At 30.8% G+C, this 21,910-nt stretch overlaps 1 protein-coding gene across 1 annotated transcript in view; it reads right to left on the bottom strand.

The window, feature by feature from the left end:
• Positions 1 to 21,710, bottom strand: part of LOC145683382 (hemolymph lipopolysaccharide-binding protein-like) — a 490,444-nt gene extending 468,734 nt beyond the window's left edge. Inside the window, exon 1 of the mRNA XM_081754711.1 lies at positions 21,577 to 21,710. The gene's annotated coding sequence lies outside the window, so the exon portion shown is untranslated. The remainder of the gene's footprint in view (positions 1 to 21,576) is intronic.
• Positions 21,711 to 21,910: the final 200 nt, after the last annotated feature.

Below are 21,910 nucleotides of genomic sequence, written 5' to 3'. Positions count from 1 at the left end.
AGAAACTATCCCCAGGGTTCTAAATATTCACAATTCAATCGTATTTTGTTTCCTCGCTCTCAGAAATTTTTTTCGCTTTAGCTTATATAGCATTAAAATACCCAAATAGTAGTCGTTAACTTTATTTTAACTAACAATTCAAAAAAATGAAAAAAAAATAAATGCCTTACAAATTTCAGGGAGAGATGACTCATCAAACAAGAGGTGAGTTGCTGCGCTGAACTTGTAACGAACCTTGTGCCGAGGATTGCTTGACACCCACCTTAATTCTATTTAATACAAATAAGCAGTGATTACGTTTAGCCAAACTATCATTTGACACGGTTCTGATATCTGGCATAATAAAAAAAAAGAATCCCCCAAGTAATGCAGGCTTCAAATCTCCCAAACGAAAATGCAAGGTTATCAAGATTACAAATATTAAATATTATTTTAAATAAAAGAAAATATTCAATTGGCTTTTCATTACAAATAATCAAATATTAAGGAAATAAATACAAATTAACAACAACAAATTTTAATTCAGTGAATGAGCTTCTAACTATGACAAGTGAAAAAGTAATTTAATTGCAACTGAGTAATAGGTGAAAGTTACTTGAAAAATAGTTAAATATACTTTGAAAAATGAATAATTCCAAACAAGAACAATTCTAACGCTATTAACAATTTCAAAAGTTAATAAAATTTACCCGGAATAGAAGGTGTCGAAACTTAGTCAAAAGCGACCGCGACTCGATCCAATAATTTTATTACAATATAACGCGAAAACTATTAAACTCTCAAAGCAAGAAACAAGAAAAATTTAATTCGACGTCGAAATCAATCTCTCAAATAGAAATATCAAAAGACTAATGGGACGCTAAATGCAATATTCCTTTAGATATCAAATTACGAATTATTTTCATACCAAGTATTAAATCTAATAATTAATAGTCTAATAGCTACTTCTACTGTTAGCAGGAAAAAATTATTAGTCAAATTGTTAGTTAATTAACCAAATCAAGGTTATCTGGGTTTTAGGTTCTAGAAACTACAGCTAGGTTTGTACTTACCAATTTTCAAACCGCTCTAATCTGTCACTGGGATCGTCTGTCCTCAATCACCTCTACTCGATTCTACTGTTCCCAATTATGCAGTTAATAGAAGAAAACTTGGTAGGAAATCTGAAGATTTTAGAAAACGCCAAACCGAATTTAATAATAACTTCGTATTATTCCGACCCGTTAATTCAAACGAAGAAAAATTCAACTTCAAACTTTCTATTCCTCCGTCCTCCGTTAACATTCGACCAAATACAACAGACAGGTACTTCCAGAAGGACAATTCAGATGGACATTCAGCGCAGCAACTAACCTGGCTCACGGCTTTCACTCACGAGCGAGGCAGCTGTCTACGCGCAAACGACCAGACATTACGTCACGAGATTTAACCTTGAGTTTGTTGCAAACAAACTCGCTTCTACAACCTTCGCTCTTATTCTCATTACCTACACTTTTTACTCTTTTTCTTTTTAAAAAAAACGTAAACACAATAGATTCTCTTAATCGAGGAAATACAAAAATAGGAGTAACTTATACAATCAAATATAATACATTTTTCTTTCTTTCTTTCATATTCTTGTCATAGTCCATATTTTCGTTTCACTTCCAGAGACCAGCATATACAGAGTGTTCCAAAAATACAGGCAGCTCCAACTCAATGTAGCTGAGCATGCTACAAAACACGTAATTTGGTCTAATGGATCGACCTTCACCTTGTTTCCAACAACCGGTCGTTTTCAAGCATGGAGAACACTGTTGCATGTTAATGACACAGACTGTCTGCTCTCAACTGTAAAGGTAAGTTTCCCATCATAGCTCTGCATCATAACTAGAGATGCAAGGGCTAGGAAAAAAACCGGCTTTTTTCAAAAAAACTCGTTTTTTTCTGCTTCGCTTTTTTGCTTGGGAAATTTTGGCCTTTTTTTAAATTCTGCTTTAAATTGATAAACCAGATTTTGTTTGCTTCTCTATAACACAAAAGGTCATTTAATTAGTGGTTGATGCCGATAAAAATATAAAACCTCGAAAATAAACCATGAATTTCGAGAAGATATTTCACACAGTTTTACTTCTCAACATATTTACATTATGAATTTCAAAGGATTAACCAATGTATATAATATGATTTTTTAACCTCTTACATACAAAAATAAGCAGGCTTGGCAAGAACCATGGTTGTTTTTGAAAATGCAAAAAACCGTTTTGAGGGGAATTTAAACTAGGCTTTTTTGGTTAGAACCAGGTTTTTTGGTTTAGATATTTTGCTTTATGTATTTGTATTACATATTGACAGAAATAAGTTTGTTTCTCCTTGGTGTTATTATGCAACAACGGGGTTATGCTGGAAGAGGTCACATAAGCTTAAAGAAGTCCGGTCAGTAAATTTCTTAAATTGGGAAACTCTCGTCCTAGCCATCGGGGAAATCCCGTTATTACTCTAAATGTAAAACAATAAGGGAAAAATCCTGTTATTGCTTTGCATGTAAAATTTAAAGGTCAAATTCATAATCAGTACACTAAAACCGAGGTTTTAAATTACAAATTTAGTACGTGCATATCATTGAAAGTACAATCCAAGCTAATGTTGGAAGCTATGTAGGCAATCGATAAATTTTGCCAATTTCTATCAATATATTTAAGCAACCTTGGCTTCTTTATAAAACAACAGGCATTCAGAAATATACAATTTGGTTTCGTTTCGTATGTTCAGGCTTAACATCATTACGTAATATCCAGGTTATTAAGGAAAAGACTTTCGCTTACATCCGAACCGCTACTTTGTTTACGTATGAAAGAAGGGTTGTGATTCGACCGAGAATTGAACATGGGACACCTTGATTAAAAGGTGAAAAGTAAATAAAACTAATGCACATGGTTTGATGTTGGGAAACGTCAACATGAAGTTCACACGATTCGCATTTTCCGTTCTTTTTATTTAATTTTTAGTTTAAACCAGTTGTTTATTTTAAAAAAAGTAAAAAACAGTTGGTGTAAACCAGCCAACCCTAAAAGTAAATACTTCTTTTAAAAAATACACAAATAACTAGCACAATTCTATGTAGTATTTTTCAAAATATTCAATACTCTCTTTTTGGAACAAAATAAAATTAAAATAAAACATAAGAAAAATACTTAGATTTATATGATACACTTAAAGGCTGCACAACTAGAGCTTTTGGATTTGTATATTCTTGAAATTCTAGAGCTTTATCTAACCACCATCACGGTTTACTCAGTCCTCAAAGTTTCTGCATTTTTAACAAGATAGATTCAACATATGAAGGGTATAAGCCAAGAACATGGTACCCACAATTTTACTATTTTATTAGAGTTTTTCTGCTGCACAATCCATTTTGAAAGTCGGAAAGCTGATTTTTCACATAAGACTATACATGAATAATTAAACTAAGCGGAATGCGTTTGCTGTCTATCTGGTGCTGCATAACTCAGCAATTGAAATATTTTAGTTACCATGTTCTTGGCTCATACCCTTCATATCATTATGGAACTCTCCTCACCCCACCACCACAAAAAAGACTATGGAATATACTAAAGTTAAGATAAATACAACTGCACAACAAACATGACTGAGTGGAGCTTTTTCGTTTCTATCGGGAATTCCAGGATTCAACTCAGCATTCGACCGTTCTGACAAAGCTTTTCTTCATTCCATCTGTGAAGTAGAAATAGTGCGTGTACTGTGAATTGGCCGACTTCATTCTTTATTGTTTTTAAATCGTTATTACTAATTACCAGCAGTGACGGTTTTGCGAAGGTTAGGGGGACGGTCTTTTAGACTGAAGCCTGTTCTCCAAAATTACGGAATGTCTAAAACAAACGAAATATCTATTAGTCATGCCTTTACTCATAAACTTTAAGCTCCCATCAAATAAAAATTACGAATGTTTAGAAAAACTAAAAATTAGTAAGAAAAAAAAACTCCCAAAATACTTTTCTAAATCCGCCACTGATTCTCAGTATAAAATGATCTTCAAGGTTGTATCCGAAAGATTATTCATAATATATAAACGAAACGAAATATTAGTTACGCTTGTACTCATAAACTTCAAGCTCCTCCCAAATAAAATTAGGACATTTTAGAAAACGAAACAATCAGAGAAACCCCTCCCAAATTACTTTTCTAAATCCGCTACTGATTATTTGTATACATTAGTATTCAAGGTTGTATCCGGAAAATTATTACTAAATCGTTGCACAGCTACAGTATAACAAAAATGTGGAAGTACGCTTTGACGGATATATAGAGAAACGTAAGTTTAACTTTTGCGCTACATGCTAGAGTACTAAGCTTTTAGAAATGAAACACGGATGACAAACTGAAATGATCCCGAGAAGAAAAGAAATCTCGATAACTCAAAAGTTAAAATAAAGTTATATAGCCTCTAAAATTGCCCTCAAATACTTCATTCTTCATGTTAGCTTTAATTCGTAAAACACTTGCTCCATCCATCTTGATGGAGAATTTTAGAGCGAAATATGGCATTCAGGTCGTGGAATTCTTATCTAACTATAGAATATACTATAAGAAATCTATTTAGATAGAAAAATCATGAAAATGAAAAAAGCCAACATTTCCAAAATTCTCGTTTTTTCCCTAAGAAGCCGGCCTTTTATGTAAAAGAAAAACATCGATTCAAAAAAGCCGGCTTATTTGCATCTCTAATCATAACCAAATTACTGTTTGTTGTCGCTGTAACCGGATTTAAGCTACCTTAAAATGGTGATGTTTTGCGTACATTTCATCATTATCTAACCATAGAAAATAATACCCGTGATAGTGATAGCGATGTTATTCGACAAACTGTACAATTTTGAGAAAAGGCTTTATAACAGTTCGTAAGGAAAAACATGTAATGTTGAAACTCGAAGAATTGAGAAACTAATGAGAAAATTTAAAGAAAGCAAGACCTGAAAATCTACCAGACAGAATCAGAATTGAAGGTGGATTTATTGCAACGTTGAATAATTTATTCGATATAGCACATCGGAATGTCCTAAGGCTAACTAAAAATAAGGAAGATAAATACATTTTCATTGTTGAGAGGAAAGAGGGACAACATAGGTTGTATGGTGTCAGTGGACAGGACTCTTGTTCAAAAGGAGGCCAAGACGGCAAAGAAGAACAACAAAACCATGAATTGATTGAGACAAGTACTAGTGCTAACACTGCCACTAACGAAGTTACGCTGTATGTTTCAAACGATGGTGATAGTGTTAGTAATTTGGAATCAATGAAAACCTACTCTGATGACAAATAGAAACTCACGCAGCAGCACACCGTACAGAAGTCCTTAGATAGAAAACGAAAGTAGAAAACCTCAAGAAAAGTTGTTACTATTGAACCTGTTCTACTTTAGGTACCTCGAAATTAACTGACAGAGAAGCAACTTTTGTTAAAGTAACAACGGCGAAAAGTTTGGTCCATAATCAGTCTTACAATAAATCTACCTTCAATTCTCATTCTGTCTGGTAGACTTTCAGGTCTTGCTTTCTTTAAATTTTCTCATTACTTTCTCAATTCTTCGAGTTTCAAAATTACATGCTTTTGCTTACGAACTGTTATAAAGCCTATTCTCAAAATTGTACAGTTTGTCGTATCATTATCACGGGTGGTATTTCATATGGTTAGATAATGATTAAATATACACAAAACTTCACCATTTTAAGGTAGCTTAAATCCGGTTACAGTGACAACAAACAGTAATTTGGTTATGATGCAGAGATATGATGAGACACCTTTACAGTTAGGAGCAGACAGTCTGTATCATCTGCATGCAACGGTGTTTCCATACTTGAACACGACCGGTTGTTGGAAACAAGGTGAATGTCGATTCATTGGACCACATTACGTGTTTCCACTGCTCATGAGTCCCCGTCTTGAAATCACTGCACTACTGGATACGCCTCTTCACATTTACTACTGTAACCAGGGGTTTGGCGATAGTTTCTCTGCCACTAAATTTTCACTTTATGCAGTTTCCGTTGCACTGTTTTCGATGAAACCGGGTTCTGTAGGCCGGAATTGAGATCAGACGTAATTTGCATTGCAGTGGTCTTCGTTTTAACTGCTACAATCCTTTTCAACACCCTCCAGTCCCTATCTGACAGGATTGTTTTTCGACTACTGTTGTGTTTTGCAGACGTCGTTTGCCCGTCGCAGATTTTACCGCACCAATTTCCCACCACGACACTCACAGGTGAACTGGTTACTGCTCACGGAACAACATGGGCCCCATGACACATTGAAAACAAAAAAAAAAGATTTTGCAGGCGCAACACGTGCAGTAGAGTGGAGGGCCAAATTTACGTGTCTTGTATGAAGAGTTTTCAGATGTTTCTATACACTTATATCATATATATATATATATATATATATATATATATATATATATATATATATATGTGTGTGTGTGTGTGTGTGTGTGTGTGTGTGTGTGTGTGTGAGTGTGAGTGTGTATTTGTGTGTCTGTGTGTATTTTGACTTCTTTTTTATAGTTGCATTGTTTCTAAAATTCACAAAAATTTGTATCTATTGAAAATTAAATAAGAATGTTGTGGCTCGGTGTTGTATCTAAAACACAGCGCTAAACCTGAGTATTATTAATGGTTGATATTTTTTGCATAAACCTGATAACAGTAATAAATGTTGGTTTGCTGTTTAAGTAAATGAATGTTTGAATGCTTCCACGTCATAGGTAGTTTTGGTTAAACACACTGTACTCTAGCATGTTTTAAGTACTATATAATATTTTATATCTTCTCGGCTTTATGATCTTCTTCTGTACTTAGTGGTTGCATAAAAACTACCGTACGTTAACTATAATACGTACTTGCTGTTTTAAAAATATTTTAAAAAATTAAAATATACTGCTTTTGCACCTTTACACACATTGAATATCTGAAATTTTTAAGCATAGGGGTAGCGATCACGAAACAAGTAATATCTTGCATATGATAGCAAAAACGGTTTCTTTTGTTCATAAAAATATGTTTTTAAATTTTACACTAATTTGGACTCACACGAACGATAAAAGGAAACGATGTATTTATCCTCTTTAAGTAAAAAATCGTCACTAGTTATATTTTATCAGGTCTCCCACTGATCATACATAAGATCACTAGCGATACTCGCAACTTAGAAAGCTGAGATGAGCATGGAAACTAAAAGTAATAAAATCAATTATGAATCTAGCAGCTGTCTTAGCTAAATATCTCTGCTTGGAAAGAGTTGGGAAGAATACGAGCCACATTTTAGTACTTTATATGGAGTATAATCGATATGTGGTCAATTAAAATATCATCAACTTTCCTACATGAAAAAAATCATATGTGAAGTGCAATCGCGGAAACTACCTACTTCAATATATGAAGATGAATTCAAAATAATGAAATAATTTACCAATGGAAGCGATGGACATTTTGAAAATAGGGTTACCGAAAAATACGCAAATAGTTCGTTAATATAATACATTATATTGGTAAGGTTGAACAGTCATTCAAAGTTAACTATAATACGTACTTGCTTTGAAGATTTCTCAAAATCATATTGTGAATTTACTCAACCTATAAATAAACAAATTGGACCCAACACTACACAACAAATTGGACCCAACTCAAGAACACATACTGTGTAGCTTTGGCTATATTGTATGCTTTAGTATTCAATGTATAAAATCAAAACTTGTTTTATATCGTGGAGAAAATGTGCCATTCAAATTCCTATCTGCCACGGAGAAGAAATTGAAAAAAATTAATAGATACATTAGATTAACGAAAACCACTATTAAGATTAGCAAATACTAATCTACAGGACTATAATGAATATAGTTAATGTTCTGTTTGCAATAGGAAGTATATGAGTGTAAATATAAAAGTGAAACGTCATAGTAATTTAACTGGAAATTATATTGCTACGGTGTGTAACAGCTGTAACTTACAAATTAAACGGCAAAATAATTATGTTCCAGTATGCTTCCAATAATTTATCTGCTTACGATGCACATTTATTTGTGAAAGGACTAGGTTGCACATCTGGCAATATATCTGTTATTGCGCAAAGCACTGAGAAGTTTATCACAATATCCACACATTTTAATATTAATGGTAGAACCATTGAGTTACGTTTTGTTGAGTTGTAAAAATTTCCCCTTTACAGTCTCGAGGATTTGATGCCAAAATTAAAAACAGAGCAACTCGTATATACACGCAAAATTTTACTGAGTAAAAATTACCCTTAGTTACTCGTAAAGGCGTTTTATGATTAAATAGCCGATTTTACTAAGTTGAGAGAAACAAGTTTGCCTGAAGAGAGATATTTTAAAAGTAAAGATGATCATGAACATGCAATATAAATTTTATGAATATTTAAATGTAAGAATATTGGTGATATTCATTATCAGTATTTAAAATGTGATTTAGTTCTCACGGCAGATGTATTGGAAAATTTTCGGAAAACTTGCGTTATTGCTTACAGCATTGATCCAATAAATTGCTATACTGCACCAGGTTTTGCATGGCAAAGCCATGCTATAGAAGAGGAAAATTGACTTCACTCTATTACCCGCTGTTCATATATATATATATATATATATATATATATATATATATATATATATATATATATATATATATATATATATATTCATTGAAAAACTGATTCGTGGAGGCACTATATAATCTGTATTAAGATATGGTAAAGCTAATAATCCATATTTACAAGGTGTTGAACCTCAGATACAAGAATCGTATATGATATTGATATGAATTATTTATACATCCATTCAATGAGTGATTATTTACTATACGATGGGTTTCACTGCCAAAAAAATATTGATATTGACAAGGTCAAAATAAGATTTTAAATTGGCCTGTAAATGACAATTAGGGATTGTTTGCTAAGATAGATGTCCAGTATCCTCTACAATTAGAAGAAAAACACATGATTTTCCATTTGCTCCAATTAATGACATTCCTCATAATGGAACACATCCAAAATTATTATTACCGACTAACTGAAAATAATTATGTTGTACACTATAGATTACTGCAATTTAATTACAGCACTGTTTAATATTAACAAAGGTTCAAAAAATATTACGGTTTCGACAAGGAAGTGAAGCTTACACTGAGCAGCAATATTACACTGTGCGTATTAGTAAAGCTAATACCAACTTTGGTTGGCAATGATGCTCGAGTGATAAGCAAGTCTTGATTGTGCAACAGAAATTATGTTATACAAGTGGGTTTCCACCAAAGTGTGTGCATGAAATGTTGCATGTGTGTGCATGAAAAGTGTGTGCATGAAATGTTGCATATTAGAACGACGTAAATACTAATGTCGAATAGAGTAATAAACATTCAGTATTTATAAAAAAATAACTAATGTAACGCAACTAACCTGAGTCTTTAATTCGCGAGGAATGTAAATAAACAAAAGACTGTCGAAATCAGTGTTGAAACCCCTAAGTTTAGAATTATTGGAGCGCAATTGAGAAATCGAAACTATCGTAGTTTCATAAAAATGAGTGTCTTTGGTAAATGTGCAAAATCAGTCTCCAAGTTGGACAAAGATATGAAAGTGAGATGTACTTCCTGTAATAATCTGTTGCGTTCTAAATGCGCAAATTTCAAGAGGAGGATGTTAAATCACCACTTAAATCTGATAATCCGTAGCCATATGATACATGTGTAAATATTCGGAAAAATGTGGTGGCGTTGATTCTCCTGCATTACTCACAAATTCGCACCCTACATTATTAGAACTGTATTAAATTTTGTTGCCAATACAGGAGGAAATTAAGACGATAAAATTGAGGATAAAACAATGGAGGTTCAACTCGGATTTTCGATTGATTTCCTTCATGAGAAAACCAAAGAAAATAATATTCTACAACAATACAATAGTGACCTTAAAAAGTGTGTTGAGCAGGTAGGACAAGTGAAAAGTAAAACTGTTAATTTAGCTAACAGACTTGATGTTTTGGAGTCAAGAATTGAGATGTTAGAAAAATATTTTCGTAGAGATACAATGGACGTGCATGGTATCCCAGTCACGAATAAAGAAAATGTTACTCAAATAATAAAAAATGTAATTAATGCGTTTGATTTTAAGTTGGACATTTTTATGATAGATACTAGTCATAGATAAACCTCTACAGCACGTAACCCTATTCCAGGCTTAATTTTAAATTTTAACCGGAGACAATATAGGGACGCATTCTTTCATAAGTGTGAGATAAGACGTAATCTTTTCTGTCGTGATATTGGATTGAAGTTTAGTAATCCTATATGTGTCAATCCGAACTTTACTGGTTACAAGCAAAACTTGCTCAAGGAAGCAAGGAAGGGGAAGATCGAAAATAATTATGAGTTTCTGTGGATAAATTTGTTTTGTAAGATCAAGCTTAGAAAATCTGCCAATAACAGACATGTATATACATTGAATTCGATGGCAGATATACAAGTTCTCCAGCATAAGTAGACATGTCTAGTTAGTATGATTTGTCTGTTTAGTATCCAAATATACGTAGTATTAATAACAAATCATGTGACATGTATTTGGGGGTGTTGGAGGAGATTTATGATTTAATTGCTATTACAGAAACTTGGCTTACAAATAATACTTATGACAATGAAATATTACGTAACATATATAGAGTTTATAGACAGGATAGTTTGGGGACTAGAAGAGGACGTGTAATCTTAGCCATTAAAGATAAGTATAATAGTTACTCTATTGATATTTGTATCGATAACGTTCAAATTGTTTGCACACGAATTATAATACGAGCTATTAGAATAATTGTTAGAGGGCTTTGTTATAACTCTTGACACAAGTGTTGATGTTTATCGAGATTTGTAATCAAAAGCAGAATATTTATTTGTCAAGTGCAGTGAAAAGTGATTAATTATATGTGACTTTCAGATACTATCTCTTATCAGTACTGCAACAAATTGGAATGAAAATGATATCTTCATAACAGAAATTTATAATTTTATATCAATGTTAGGTTTAACAACTTTGAATAATGTCCTAAAATTTAATCATAGAACACTTGATTTGGCTTTATGTGGCCGTGATGATGTAATTAAAGTTACGTTATGTACCTCATCTCTGGTATTAATCGATGTAAATCACCCACCGTAGGTATTTTAATATCCATGGAATTGTAAGGATGCCGGAAAGAGATGTGACGTCTTTTCTAATTATAATTATCGTAGAGCAGACTTTTGTGGTATCTATAGAAATTTAAAAAATCAAACATGGAATGACTTAAGAGATGTTAGAAACACAAATGTGGCTTAAGATATTTGCTATGACACAGTATATAAAATTACTGAAACACACGTACCCAAATTTAACAATAGAAATATAAGAAAATTTCCACCCTGTTTTGATGAAATAATTAATGGTCTAAACAGAAAAGAGATGGACATAAACATCAAATTATCATGATGTACAATATAATGTATTTCGTAGACATTCCAAAAAATGATGAAAACACTTTATAAAAACTACGTTACATCTTATGAAGAAATATTCAAAACCTTTTAAAAATCTGAAATTTATTGAATAGTAAAAAAATCTAATATTTCTCTAATACAATACAAGGATGATTTTTTAAATTCACCCCAAGATATTGCGAAAGGATTCGCTATGTATTTTAGGGGTTTATGAGAGTAACACACCTGCATGCTTACAATGAAAATTATGAATGAGTTATAAGCTATAGCAGAGCAATAACACATATTACTAAAAATGAATTTTAGTAATCAATAAAACAATTAAAATCCAGGAGAACTAGTGCTCCAGAAGAACTTTGACAAATTAAATCTCTTTTCAAGGATTTATTGCAAGTTCTGTAAAAGATGAATATTACGATGATGTAGTTCATACGGATTTTCAAAAAGCATTTGATAAGTAAAATCATATAGTATTAAAAAATCAGCTCCTGTCTATGGGATTTTCAACCTCTGATAAATATTATGATCTCTTATTTACGAGGTTGAACATACTTTGTCAATTATAATTTTGTAAAATCTTTTATTTGCGTAGCTAGTTCAGGTATACCACAAAGTTCAAATTTGGATCCGTTGCAATTTTCATTATTCAGTAATGATTTACCAACTGTTGTAAAGCATAGTAATTGTTTTTTATATGCCGATGACATGAAAATATTCAAAACGATAAACGTAAATAATGATCTGCATTAACTACAAAGAGATATAAGTAATTTTCTGCAATGGTGTATCAGCAACATTTGTATTTTATTATAACACAGTGTAATGTTATAACGCTTTCAAATAGAATTAATTGTCCAGCTTTTGAGTATAACATTGATAGTGAAAAGTTAAAAAGAGTTTATTCTGTTAATGATTAAGATGTATTACCAGATCGTAAGTTTACACTTAAATGTCACATTAATAAAATTATTGCAAAGTCGTACAGGGCCCTAGGGTTTTAAATAAGGAGTGGAACAGACCTACATAATATCCAAGCTTTAAAACACCTTTTTATAGCGATGATTAGAAACAAGTTGGAATACTGTTGTATTCTTTGGGATCTTATTCATAAATTACATGCAAATAACATAGAAGGAATGCAATTAATATTATTTACACATCTTTTATCACATTTTCTCATATATAAGCATCTAAAAATGAGAATCGTTACTCATCTCTTTTACTTATATTTGATATGAATTCTCTTTACAGAAGACATTTCCTTATTCAACAAACACGTTTGTACAAGACAGTTAACTCAGTGACAGATAATTGTAATTTACACCAATATATTAATGTACTATCATTCCGTAAGGATTTAGTATTTAACATAACGAGATGTCATATTACAATCCACCAGGAATCGTCCATAGTTAGAGTTTGTAAGAATTTCAATCAGCTGGTTTCATCAAATTCGGGTCTTGACTTTTGTTATGTTATCTCTGTATATTTGCATATTCTCAAAAATAATATTTTGTAAAGACAATATATATGGAATAACTAAGTAGGAAGTGGTATTTCTATAAAAGTTGAACCTATTTTGAAGACTAATTTTCATTCTTATTTTTTTTAATATTTTTCATTTTATACATTTATACTACTACTATTTTAATTTTGTTTTTACTATTTAACTTGTATTTTTCCTTCCTTACAGGTATAGTGTTCCTTACTCTCAATATATATTACGCATTTCATATGTAATTATGTGTGTGTGTATACCTATGTTTCTTTATAAATGGAGTTTGGCTGAGTAGATGACTATTATAAATAAATAAACTTTGATAAAACATTCTATAAGTTACTAAATAATTCTGTATACAGAAAGACAATGAAGAATGTGCGTAAACGAAAAAATGTAAAAAGTTAGTTGCTCAAGAACAATTTCAAAATATATTAAATATAGGAGACAATCTTCCATAATTTCATACAAAAACTGTCAATTTGAATAAACCGATATATGTAGAAGCCACTGTTAGAGAGTTATCAAAATTAGCAATGTTAGTTTCCATTATAATATTATGAAAAAAGATACAATGATAATATAAAATAGCTTAAATGAATAATTATTCCTTTCCATATTTTATTAGAACTAACGATATTTACAATGATATAAATAATACGATTTAAGTTTTGACACACCAAACGTTCACGAACCAAGAGTAATATACCCTTCAAAAACAGAAAGGTATTGGTCAAGATGAAAGACGAACTTGGAAGTACACCTATAAGTGAAACGATATGTTTAAGAGGAAAATCGTATGCAATGAAAACGGATAAACACGAAGAAATTAAAAAAGGTAAAGTAATTAAAGGAAAATGTTAAAAATGAATTTGCATCTGATGACTATAAAAGTTGTCTCTTTCGAAAATGAAGTTATTGAAAAAACTCAACTTTCGTTCAAAAATCTATTGCAACAAATCAAGCAAATAAAAGAGCATTAGATCCTCACGATGATAAAATAATTATTTTACAATGAAAATACTTAGACTTCCTTGGGGATATAACAATATTAAAAATGAAAAAGTGATATATACAAAAAAATTTTTAATGTCCACAAGCAAAAAAAGACAAAGAAGGAAGATTGAGGTAATGCCTCGAAAGGTTGTTAATAAAATATGAAATGCCAAATAAAGTAGTAATAAGAAAAATTGTGCCCTTCAATTTGAGAACAAATAAACTCTGAATTACTTAAACCAGGAGATGTCATTATCCTCGCATCTCGGTTAGAACTAATAAAGTTCATGATCAATGGTAGTCCAATCTGGTTGAAACGAATAGTTGCAAATTAAAGGGATTAGCGAAAACTAACCAAAACTATAAATATATATTACCTGTGATAGAGGGGTTTTCTAAATATGCTTCAGATATTCCTTAAAGATAAAATTCGGATAATATTTCACAAGTATTTACAACAGTTCTGAGAAAAGAAAATAAAAGCTCAAAATTTAAAAAAACTTTCAGAAGTCGAAAATTGTATAATTGAGAGTTTCAAAAGGCAAGGAAACAAAATATTTTCAAACATTATTCCACATGATGATAGAGATAGTATTGTGTAAATATTTAATAAAACATTACCTAATCTTAAGTGGAAACAATTTACGTTGCAAGGAAATTAGAAATGACTTGATATGTTACCTGAATTATAAAATAAATATAACAATACAATTCATTCTACCGATAAAATGAAACCTGACGCTATTAAAAATGAAAATGAGAAATATTTATTAAAAAAATATATTGCTAAAAATGTATGTGATAAAAATAAAACTATACTTAAGATCGGTGATTATGAAAGAATAAGTAAACGTAACTGTCCTTGTTTACACAGAGATTGTACACGTAATTGGATTACAGAATTTTTTTTGTATTGCTAAAGTTTTTCACACTAATTCTTCTACATATCATCTAGTAGACAGAAGTGACAAAATTATTAAAGGTTGATTATACTATCACAAATTACTATTAACAATATTTGAAAAAATATATTTAATCGAAAAGGATTTGTGAAAAAAATTAAAAAGTAAAGATTGTAAAATGGTTAGATTGGCCCTCAAGTGATAATTATTGCGTTGATTTTTCTTCAATAGCGTAATGATATTTTTAAATCAGTCTATAATAGCGAGAACAATTGAATGGCAAATTCCTTGTACTGTATGGTTGCACGTCCTACCGGCTGTGGAAAATCCTACTTTGTTACAAGAATTCTTGAACATTACAGTAATTTATTTAAAAAAATATTGTATGGTGTTATGGTTAATTGCAGCCCTTGTATGACACTTTTTCATGTTGCAAGTTTGGAAAACGATTACCTCAACATGATTAATTTCATGCACACGAGGATACACATCTTGTAGTTTTTGACGATTTAATGAGTGAGTTTGACCATCAGATAGTAGATATTTTTACTATGGGCAGGCTTCATAGATATTTAATTTTTACAACAAGTAATATTTTTCATTACCAAAACGAATACTTGGTATTTGGTTAAATTATCATTATATAGCATATTTTAAAGGTTATAGACACCAGTCTCAATTTAATTACCCGACGCGTCAATTGTATCCAGGTAATACAAAAGATATTAAGGAGGCTCATCAACATATAACTCGAATTGCCCATGGTTATTTACTTTGTGATTTAGAAGAAAATACTTCTGATGAGCAGGAAGTTGGAACAAATATTTTACATCAGATTATTTTAATTATATTTTTCTGCCTGTAAATGGTGATTCCAATATTTGTATATTTTAACAAATAGTTACACTATAATAAGTGTAAAAATGTTCCTTAATGTGCACATGTCAGAACATGAAACACGTTAGGCAATGCTACAAAATGGAGATTCTGAATTAATTCGAACTATTAGTGAATATTAATATAACGCATTACAAGGAAATGCTAAATTAAATAAAAAGAGAACAGATTAAAATATTATAAAAAGGAACTTAGGTATTTGATAGAAAAGATATGTCATTAAAAAAGAGAAAAAGGGAATATTTTTACAACAAGATGATTTCTTTACTGCACTTTTACACCTACATTAGAGGGTATACTATCAAGTTTTATTAAATAAAAGGTATACAAAACACACAAATATTTATTTTAATATCACCGAAAAATTACATCATTACCAAATATCTAACCTTGATAATGAAATGACAGAAATTTTAAATAATAGAAGTTTGAATGGAGACTTAAAATTGCTAAATATAGGGATGTATAACAAAAGTATTGAAATATAATTCATAAACCGACAAAAGTTACAATAACAAAAACAACCAAAAGTAGTGTTGATAAAGACGAGGAGGAAGAAGAAATGGAAGAAGGTTAAATAATAGCAACTATCCTGGAATTTGGTCAATTTAAACCGAGATCTTATTACGTAAATTGAAACAATCTTAATATTCAGTGGGATGATAATGGCAATGTAAATATTCATAATAAATTAATTCCAGGTGCCAATATAATAGATTTAGTATCCGATTTTGTTAGATGTAAGAAAAGGGTTTCAGTTGTCTGTTGGAAAGCCTTTGCTACATTGTAAACTTTTGCTAGAGTATATCGGCAATAATAATCGAATATATTACAAAACTTAAACAAGTAGAAGTTGAAGAGTATGAGGGTGAGAAGGACGAAAAGCAGGGTCCTCGAACCGGTATAAGTTATCAACAAATGGCGTATTTATAATGAATATAATAATTTTCCAAAGTATTAATATAGTATTATAAAATATAGAAATGTTTGATTATATAGAAAGAAAAATGAATGATCCTTACTTGTAATATTATATTAGTCAAGCAGGTAGGGGGTATAATGTATGTAGAAGTAGCGCATTCCGAGAAGGTTATGCCATTTTTAGTTTTTAGGATTCTTAAACAGTAGTGTATCTCCAATATAAAAGAAGGTGCAAGAACTGTTGGTAAATAGTTGACACGTACAAAAATTAATGTAGCGGGATACGTACTAGATAATAATTTAGTTATTAAAAACACTTTAGAAAATCTCTGGCAAGAAGATAAAACAAATCTAAAAATTTCAAAATAAATTAATTCAAGTGTTAGTATGATTGGGAACAGAAAGAAAAGTTCAATTTGCTTAAACAAGCTGTGATGTGAAGAGGATAAAAATCCAGAAATATTTTTTGATTATAACCAATTATGGAGCAAAGTGGAGTTTATATCTCACACTTCCTAGCAACAATTCTATAGAATATTTTCCTCAAAATACTCTTTCTTGTTATAATAAACAATTATTCGATCTTATTGTACTGGAGAAGAGAGTGTGGGAAACAACTGTTTTTGAAGTACGTTTTACAAATTCATGTCAGAATGTTTACAAACGTTCTAATAATATTTATTAATGAATCATGAATACAAAACGATGGAACATAATTAAGACTTTACCAGGACAATATTATCATGCTAACGATATTTTATCTCAAATTAATCATGAAAGCGGTATATTAAATTTGCAATTGAAAGTTAAAGGATCATTAAAACGAGCTGAGGTGAGTGCAGTAAAAAAAGATCAGTCAAAGCATATAGAAGTACGTCTATCACCGGAACTAGAAAGAATATTAGGTTTTGATCCTGTACAACAAGAAGATATTGCAGTTGTGCATCATGCTCGTTTTCCACCATATCTACAAAAATCGCTACCCACAATTATGTATATTTATAGTGATATTGTAGAACCACAGTTTGTAGGTGATATCATAGCTCCATTGTTACGTATTATAAAAAAATATTAAAGAGTATGGTATTAATAATGTACATATTTCTAAAATCCTCATCATGTGAACATTTTGATCAAATTATTATTGATTTCAGAGATAGTACCGGTAATCCACTTCTTCCAACATGGCAGTGTATCTGTAGAATTACATCTTCGCAGACGTAATATGGTATTGTAAATTTAACATGTTTGAATATTAATAGCAAGAAAAAATGTAGTGTGAGTGTATGAAATCAATATTAAATGTATTTGTGGGTTTATCTACTCAAACCAGTATTGTAGGTTATAAAATAGTTGCATATGAGCCTGCGACTTAAATATCTGATGACGAATCAATAGAGATTTAATCCCCGGTTATGGGCACGACCATATAGATTTATCACATACAATTTAATATGTTAAAAGTAAAATTACTAAAACAGATAGTTCTAATTTAACTGCTGCCCATAAGAGAATTGGTGCTGTAAATAATTCTCTCAATGCAAGTTTCAGCGAGGTTTAAATCTATTTGAATAATTAAGTTATTGCGTATTCCTCATATACGTTTCCATATCAAATGTATATTAAAAAACTGCTAAATTATAATGCTAATGCTAAATAAATGCATTTTCAAACACCATTGTGGCTTAAAGATACTGCAGGTTATATGGACCGTGTGGCCGATAATAATTAAGGATTTTAACAAGGTTTTCTTCTGACTACTTTTACACAGTCATTTGAATTATTGGGCTATATTCATGAAGATATTTTCAATCAGGAGAAATTTCTCCTGAATAGTATACAATTGCGTATTAAACTAATTCCAGCTAATCCTGCATGTTGTCTAATGGGTGAAGCAGATGTTGATGCAGTTGTACTTACAGATGCAACATCACTTGTGAAAAAAAGTAGAAGTATCTCCCGCAGTTAAAATGGCACAATTAAAACATTACAATATCCTAAATTTAGAATAAAATATCCTATAACAAATGTGCGAGTGAAGGCCGAAATTTTACCACAAGGAATTATGGATAGTACACTTCCAGATCTGTGTTCCAGCATAGTGCCTAAACGTACCAAAACTGGGTTTTTTACTAATACTGCTTTCAACGGTACTTTTCACACAAATCTATTTAATGTTAAGCATTATACTAGTATCTCTTTGCATTGTGTGTTGATGGAACGCTTGTACCATCCAAACCACTACAAATATTTTCTGATAACAAGCTATATGTGCAAGCATATTCTACGTTATTTACAGGTTCTGGTATTGTTATTCTAATCAGTGTATTGATATTTAACTTTTTGAATATCGTACTGCTAATACTCTACTGGTGTTTGATTTAACTCCCGATCTTAGTGCTAATAATGCATTTCATAGTAGTACACAACCCCAAGGAAGTATGAGATTAGAGGTTCATTATAAAGAAACATTCCCATCTCCTGTAACAACAGTTCTTTACGGTGAGTTCTCCTAAGAGCTCACTATATTTAGAATGTTAACCCAAATGATATTAAGTACGATATCAAAAGTATAAGTAAAAGTTTTTGTTTCTAGGTAGATCCGCCGTATTAAATCAGAGAGAAAGCCATCTTTTCGCGCTGCTATGAATTAGGAGAGGACGTTTTAGCAATTGCGTTACTTGTTCATGAAATTCCGTTGCACCTTTAATTCATAATTCTGCAAAAAAATTGTATTAAGCGAAAACTTACTACACAAATTCATTGACAATTAAAACCAACGTATTATCTAAAAATTATATCCTAGTAATCAGTAATGTACTTTTGAATTTTAAAATTAAGTAAGGCACATTGAACCATATTATCATAGACGCTTACATGTCTTACCAATATACAACTGAGTTTGTTTCTGTTATGAGTAGTTTGAAAGGTTTATTATAATATTGAAGTAAATAATCTTTATCACGTTTAGATGTTATATAATTCAGTGTTACTAGGTTAATAATAAAACAGTAGAGATATTATTATAATAAATTTCAAATTACCTATATATGGTAGAAAATTACAATCCTACAAAACAGTTTCTACAAGTTTTTACCTTATTCTCCAACATTTATTTAGTATTTGTATTTTCTGAATATTAGTGAGAATAATTTAGTCCTTAGTCTCCTATAGCATATCTAGTGAAGACTTAAAAATATAAAAATATTTTCATTTTTCAATTCAGTTCCTTTGAAAAAATCATTCGAAATAATATCAATTAAAAATGAAATGAAATTAAATCTTTTGTTTTACGTCCCACGATTATGCCGGTTAGTCTAGAGGAGACGGTGATTATGAGAAATGAATGAAAATTGTGGAATGAACAAATTAGGAGGAAACGGGAGAACCCCGGAAAACCCACGCACACGGTGTTTGTCCACCACAAAGTTCACTTGGTGGAGCAGGGTTTAAACCAAGGACCCCATGCACTAGAGGTGAACGCTCTACCACTGAGGTACTGCGGCCCCCAATGTCAGAAATTATGTTCCTGATATAAAATTTCTATAGTCGGTTTGGAACTGTTATTACATTTTTATAAAAGTAATATAAGAACTTCATTACATTTCCTAACTATGGATCATATGCAATAAGAAAATATGAGGTTTACTGAAAAAGTAATGCAGATTTAAAAACCTTCATGGGCTCTGTGACAGCATAATAAACACATAATATGATATTAAGTTTACTAAAAGTATAAAAAGCACATATACTTCCATATATTATTGTGATTTTACTTTTAATTATGTTTGTGTCATCCAAGTATCGTTTTCTATATCCCCTTGTATGTTACGAATTGTCCTAAAATGTATGAATTTATCGACTCATAGTTAATTTGTATACAGATATTTTAAATATTGGTTATATTTGAGTTATGAAGTAATGCATTATCTAAGGGGGAATACATTAAATGTTTCGAGCTGTTGTCATAAATTTAACAGCTTACATAACATTTCTTTCAGATACAATTTCCAGAACGATATTGTGATCAGCTAAGAAGATATTCGAGGATCTATATATTTTTGGAAATAGGCGAAGCTTTCTGAACAAATAATGTATGCATATCATATATTAATGTGCTTCAAACCGATAACATTTTTTGTAACTTAGTTGTCGTCACTAATACGTTAGCTACAAGTGTTGCAATGCAGCATTCTTATTTGAGCTATGATTCTTTACTTAACCAAATTAAATACATAATACCTATTTTAAGTAATTTTATAATGCATTATGGAGTAAGGATTGTTGTTTTAACTTGCTCAATTTTTAATGTTCAATCGTTAAGAAATTAATAAATATGTACTTAGTTAGTACTTTCTAAAATCAGTTAAAATATTATACTTCTAACATAACATGAGGAAATTATGGATTGGTAAACTGTTAAAGGTAAACTTTGATCCAATACGGAACAAGTAAAATTTGATAATTTTAATGTTGTTTTGTGTTTATGCTCCAATTGGTTGTTATGAGTTCTTACAATAATCTTGACTAACTCGAGTGAAAAAAGAATTGAGAACTACGGACTACTAACAGATAAATGACAAAAGCAGCACAATCCAGAGATATGCGAGTATAAATGCATATTAACATAGCCGGTAATTTGGCGAGAAACATTAACATGCTATAAGCACTTTGAATAACTTTATCAATATTTCGCAATTAGAGAAAATTTCACTGTAAACGAATACATTATTTATTTAAATAGTAAGGAAACGTAGCATTAAGAGTCATTGCGCTTTACATTGGATAATATTACATTTTAACCACCTTAACTTATATTAGTATATTATATTCTTACCTTATGTTCCAATTGAGATATGTTGCTTTGAATCTGTGTATGAGAATTTATAAATTAAAACATGATAATGTTTATAAACGACATAAAAAGAAATAACAGCTTAACAATTCATTACTTCAGTACATGTATCTGCCACAAATTTCACTGAGAGCTTTGTGTGCATAAACAATTTTCTGAAGGAATATCTGAACATTTTCATAAAACAAAAATATTATTGTTAACTTCAGCAAGTCTCCGAATAACATTATATGCTTTAGCATTCAACCGAACGAGGCTTTTTATAAACATCTCTTTGAATAAGTACATATTATTTAACACACTTAAATCTGCTTGT

Source organism: Thermobia domestica, chromosome 4 (assembly GCF_964235325.1).
Source record: "Thermobia domestica chromosome 4, izTheDome1.hap1.1, whole genome shotgun sequence".
Lineage (NCBI taxonomy): Eukaryota > Metazoa > Arthropoda > Insecta > Zygentoma > Lepismatidae > Thermobia > Thermobia domestica.
The sequence above is the reverse complement of the archived record's forward strand: the minus strand, read 5'-3'. Positions and strand labels throughout refer to the sequence as shown.